This window comes from Moschus berezovskii, chromosome 9 (genome assembly GCF_049115385.1).
Source record: "Moschus berezovskii isolate FMDL1 chromosome 9, NW_MosBer_1.0, whole genome shotgun sequence".
In the NCBI taxonomy this organism is placed as follows: domain Eukaryota; kingdom Metazoa; phylum Chordata; class Mammalia; order Artiodactyla; family Moschidae; genus Moschus; species Moschus berezovskii.
Genome location: NC_142468.1, coordinates 61546220 through 61552219, shown reverse-complemented (window position 1 = coordinate 61552219; position 6000 = coordinate 61546220). Strand labels below are relative to the sequence as shown.

General features: G+C 41.3%; 1 long non-coding RNA gene across 1 annotated transcript in view; it reads left to right on the top strand.

Annotated features, from left to right (window-relative positions):
* The first annotated feature begins 1525 nt into the window (after positions 1–1525).
* Positions 1526–6000, top strand: part of LOC148776464 (uncharacterized) — a 31347-nt gene continuing 26872 nt past the window's right edge. The window contains exon 1 of the long non-coding RNA XR_016038228.1: positions 1526–1599. This is a non-coding gene — a long non-coding RNA (uncharacterized LOC148776464). The remainder of the gene's footprint in view (positions 1600–6000) is intronic.

Genomic DNA, 6000 nt, shown 5'->3' with positions numbered 1-6000 from the left:
AAAGTTGGTGACTTCTCCCTCTCTGGGAGGGAGAAGATGATGGCAGAAATCAAGGCAAGTGGGTCCATCAGCCACAGTACAATCGCAACAGGCAAGATGTCTAACCACTCGGAGTCATCTCTGCTGAACACCATGAGGAGGCCCATTTCCGTGGCCAGGTGGGATGTCAGCAATGGAAGAGAGTACTGAATTGTCCAGAATTTACCACGGGGTGAGAGAGGCTGTATGAGGATAGTGACCAGCATCTACAAAGATGGGAAGAGTACTGATCACAACCTTGCTATCCAGGAGAACTGCACATCTGGGGACCCCATCATCTCATGAGCCCTAACCAGTGGGGATTCCATCATCATGGGCACTGGGTTGGTACTACCATGGTTTGAAGGAATGCGAGTTAATGTTCAAGTATCTGATGGCTGGTAACAGCACTGAGTACAGAGGAGGGACAGCTGTCTAAATGCCACCATGTGCTGAAGGAGCGTTCCTGGGGGAGAGTCTGACTGTGGATGACTTGCACCTACACAGGACGACTTCCTGCCACAGTGATGGCTGTGAACCATCTACCTGGATGGAGAAGAGTGATCGCCAGACAGTGAATGATGTGACCTACGTTTTATTCAGCAAATGATTTGGCAACTGTGGTCTGTGATGAATTTAAGAGGCAAAGCAGTTCAGACTTATCACCAGTTTGTCACCTTGAAATCAATGGTAGGGTGGGGGGAGGGGAGATGGCAAGTTCAAGTTGCCTAAGGAATGAATAAAATACACCTGTCACACCAGAAAGAGGAAAAGAAGGGAGAAAGAAAGAGAAAGGAAGGAAGGAAGGGAGGGAGGCAAGCAGGAAGAAAGGGCGGAGGGAGGGAGGCAGAGAGGGAAAGGGACTGAAAGCCCATCCTGGGGCAAGATGCTGGCCCCAGGACTGGAGAGACCGGCATGATTAGACACAGTGCTGCCCTCATGTAGCTGTGATCTGTCTGGGATTATGTGTTTTACATGCCAGCCTATTTCCAAGATTGGACAAGGTGCAAATACACTTTCAGAACCATATGCTAGCATGTGTGGAAATAATAACTGAAAAGTCTATAGTGATAGGACTCTGTTTTCTTTCCTTACTTTAGTAGTATTTCTCACACTTCAAAACACCTTTGTATTATGCATCTTCCAGGCCATGTTTCTTCAATACCTGCCTTGACTTCTCTCCTGCTGAGCCCTGCTCTACCATACATTTGCCTCCCTGGAAGCTAATTATAAGCCTGTATTTTAATGCCTACTTACAGGGAAAGCTTGTGTCAAAAGCAGCGCACACACATACACACACACACACACACATATAAATTGCAAAGAGTACAATTCCAGAACAGTGATGGAGCAATGCCCTTGGATATGTTCACCAAGGAATGATTCAGGGAAGTTGAAATAGGTCTGTTCAGGTTAGTGCTGGCCAAGTCCCTGTGTTTAATCAGTGTTTATTGACAATAATCATCATGATAGTGATGAAATGACCTGGTAAAGTTTATTTGGGACACTTTCTAGCTATAAAGGGGCAGATGAACTTCTGTGCTTGTCAAGATCAGAGCTTAGGTTACTGCAGCATTGAAGGTAAGTTCATGCCTTTGCAGGTCCACAAAGTTTTTCACTAGTCCTTCTCAATCTTGAGAAATAATGTTTCTGTTGTAATAGTAGCTTAGAATATTTGAGTGTTAGGTCTTAAGTTTTGGACTTTTAATCACAGGCTTTCCAGCTAATGTTACAATCTCTTTTTGGCCTTTGGTCTCTTGAGCCAGTTCTGAAAAGCTGAGATGCTATTATCACTTTCTCTTTTGAACTGAAATATTATGAGGTGTAAGAGGGAAAAAAGTATAAACAGGAATAGTTTAAGTATGTATTTACATCTTGGATTTTTGAAGAGGAAACTCAGATCTCCCAAATTGTCTTTTATCATCTATTTAAGGTCTAGAGCACTATTGAAGTTCGCCTCCCCTTAAAACCAAACAAACAAAATTTTTTTCAGAGCTTCCATGAACTACTGTGTTTATAGATGGAAATATCTATGGGACTACACACTTTCAAGCCTTATTGTAGGACCCTAGTTTTAGTGGGATCATGTAAAACCTTGTATTGTTGAAAACCCAACCTTGTATTGTCTTCCATCTTGAAACAGCATTGAGTATTTTATCAAACTGATAGCAAGGAAGTGTTTTACCTGCTTGACTTTTTCTTACTATTTCATTCGAGTTTCAGTGCAGTGTGTCTACACCCTGCTGGGTGTGGAGGCCGTGACTCACCTAGAGAGAGGATGTAGTTCTCTGGGCACATACAGGGTGTTGCAGAATGACTGAGGCACTTCTCACTTGGGCTTGATGCCATTTTGTTCCTTCCCTGGTTCTCACATGGATATTTACTTGGCCACTTGCTCCCAAGGAGAACCAGTCCGTTGAGTATTCAAATAGTAATTCCTCTTTCTACACAAGTGGCTGAGCAAGTTTTTACTGGAAGCGTAGACTAGTGCCTGAGGAAAGATGGGGGTGGGGAGAAGAGAGATTGAGGTTAAAAGGCAAAGGGACCTGCATAAAATAGCTTTCCTGTCTAATTACAAGTTTTATGATGCTTTCCCATTGTCCAGGATCTCTGTGCACAAGACTAAGAAAACGTTTTGGTGAGAATAACTTCATATTGATCAGTTCATGCCAAGGAGCTCCCTTTCCTGCTGTAGCACCACCGCTTGGTCCATTAGAGCTCAGGGAGCGACCTGACGCCTGTCATCTGAGTCCTGTGAGTTGCATTTTGTACACAGCACCTTCTCCTTTCACCCTCTCTCAGACTGAGCAGTTGCCCAGAATGCTAGTGGCTGCAGGCCAGGTATAATAGTGAAGCTATCTGGATAGAAGCAGGTGCAGTCAGGCAAAGGGTGAACCTGTATACCAGGCAACCTTTCCTCCGGAGGGTGTCAATGCTCTCCTCATTTTCAGAGGCTCGCTCACCCCTGTCCTTTTCTTTCCCTCCTGTGGGCACTTCCAGAGCTGAGTAGCTTGGGTACATTTCTTATCCAAAGCCTTTTTTTTCTATTTTAAAATATAATATGACTAGGTGATCAAGAGTTGTATCTAAGAGTGGTCAGATTGGGTATTTGGGGTAGTCAGGCCCAAACCCAACTCTTAATCAGAAACATGGGAGCAGGGGAGAGGGAGAAGTTGGTTAAACAATATACACTCCCAAACAACAAGTACCTACTGTATATCAAAAGGAATTGTATTTAATATCCTATGACAAACCATAATGAAAAAGAATATACATGTGTATAACTGAATTACTTTGAGGTACAGCAGACATTAACACAACATTGTAAATCAATCATGAAAGTGAAAGTGTTAGCCTCTCAGTGGGGCCTTACTCTATGACCCCATGGACAGGCTTTTCTGTCCAGGCTTTTCTCCAGGCAAGTATACTGGAGTATATAGGGTAGCCATTCCCTTCCCTAGGAGACCTTCCCAATCCAGGGATAAAACTGAAGTCTCTGACATTGCAGGCAGATTCTTTACCATTTGAGCCACCAGGAGATCATACCTCAATAAAATAAATTAGGGAAAAAGCATTCCAGGATGAGATATCTTTACTGATGCATTCCACTAAAAATTTAAAGAAGCCTTAATACCACTCTTTCTCACAATCTTCCTAAATCGAACAGAAGGGAATATTTTTTAACTCATTCTATGAGACCAGCATTATCCTGATACCAAAGCCAGAAAAAGATACTACAAGCAAAGAAAACTATATACCAGGGTCCAATAAGAATATAGCTTAAAAAATATATTAGCAAATCAAATTCGGCAACATATTAAAAGGATTATGTACCATGACCAAATGGAATTTATTCATGAAATGCAAGGAGAGTTCAATATTTAAAAACCAATCTCTGCAATATACTACATTAATGCAATGAAGAAAAAAATATCACAGGATCATTTCAATTAATGCAGAAAACTATTTGACAAGTTTAACAATCAATGACAAAAATACTCAATAAACTAGAAACAGAGGGAAACTTCCTCAGTATTAAAAAGGCCGTGTATTAAAAATCCTCAGCAAATATCATACTCAATGGTGAAAGACTGAGAGCTTTTCTCTTAAGATTAGGAACGAAAGAAAGATGACTGCTTCTAGTCAACATAGTATTGGAAGTTCTAGCCAGAGATATTAGGCAATAGAAAGAATGAAAAGGTAACTAAATCGGAAAGAAAAGAATAAAATTACCTCTGTTCAGAGATGACAGAAATTTTTATGTAAAAAATTCTAATGATTATACACACACAGAACAACTAGAGTGAATAATATTTAGCAGTTGCAGGATACAAAATAACATACAAAAAAATCAGTTGCATTTCTACATACTAGCAATGAGAAGTCTGAAATGGAAATTAAGAAAATTATCCCCATGGAAAAGAAATGCAAAAAAGCAAAATGGCTGTCTGAGGAGGCCTTACAAATAGTTGTGAAAAGAAGAGAAGCGAAAAGCAAAGGAGGAAAGGAAAGATATAAGCATCTGAATGCAGAGTTCCAAAGAATAGCAAAGAGAGATAAGAAAGCCTTCCTCAGCGATCAATGCAAATAAATAGAGGAAAACAACAGAATAGGAAAAACAAGAGATCTTTTCAAGAAAATTAGAGATATCAAGGGAACATTTCATGCAAAGATGGGCTCGATAAAGGACAGAAATGGTATGGACCTAACAGAAGCAGAAGATATGAAGAAGAGGTGGCAAGAATACACAGAAGAACTGTACAAAAAAGATCTTCATGACGAAGACAATCACGATGGTGTGATCACTCACCTAGAACCAGACATCTTGGAATGTGAAGTCAAGTGGGCCTTAGCGAGCATCACGACGAACAAAGCTAGTGGAGGTGATGGAATTCCAATTGAGCTATTTCAAATCCTGAAAGATGATGCTGTGAAAGTGCTGCACTCAATATGCCAGCAAATTTGGAAAACTCAGCAATGGCCACAGGACTGGAAAAGGTCAGTCTTCATTCCAATCCCAAAGAAAGGCAATGCCAAAGAATGCTCAAACTACTGCACAATTGCACTCATCTCACACGCTAGTAAAGTCATGCTCAGAATTCTCCAAGCTAGGCTTCAGCAATATGTGAATCGTGAACTTCCAGATGTTCAAGCAGGTTTTAGAAAAGACAGAGGAACCAGGGATCAAATTGCCAACATCCGCTAGATCATGGAGAAAGCAAGAGAGTTCCAGAAAAACATCTATTTCTGCTTCATTGACTATGCCAAAGCCTTTGACTGTGTGGATCACAATAAACTGTGGAACATTCTGAAAGAGATGGGAATCCCAGACCACCTGACCTGCCTCTTGAGAAACCTGTATGCAGGTCAGGAAGCAACAGTTAGAACTGGACATGGAACAACAGACTGATTCCAAATAGGAAAAGGAGTACGTCAAGGCTGTATATTGTCACCCTGCTTATTTAACTTATATGCAGAGTACATCATGAGGAATGCTGGGCTGGAAGAAGCACAAGCTGGAATCAAGATTGCTGGGAGAAATATCAATAACCTCAGATATGCAGATGACACCACCCTTATGGCAGAAAGGGAAGAGGAACTCAAAGGCCTCTTGATGAAAGTGAAAGAGGAGAGTGAAAAAGTTGGCTTGAAGCTCAACATTCAGAAAACAAAGATCATGGCATCTGGTCCCATCACTTCATGGGAAATAGATGGGGAAACAGTGGAAACAGTGTCAGACTTTATTTTTTTGGGCTCCAAAATCACTGCAGATGCTGACTGCAGCCATGAAATTAAAAGACGCTTGCTCCTTGGAAGGAAAGTTATGACCAGTCTAGATAGCATATTAAAAAGCAGAGACATTACTTTGCCAACCAAGGTCCGTCTAGTCAAGGCTATGGTTTTTCCCGTGGTCATGTATGGATGTGAGAGTTGGACTGTGAAGAAAGCTGATCGCCGAAGAATTGATGCTTTTGAACTGTG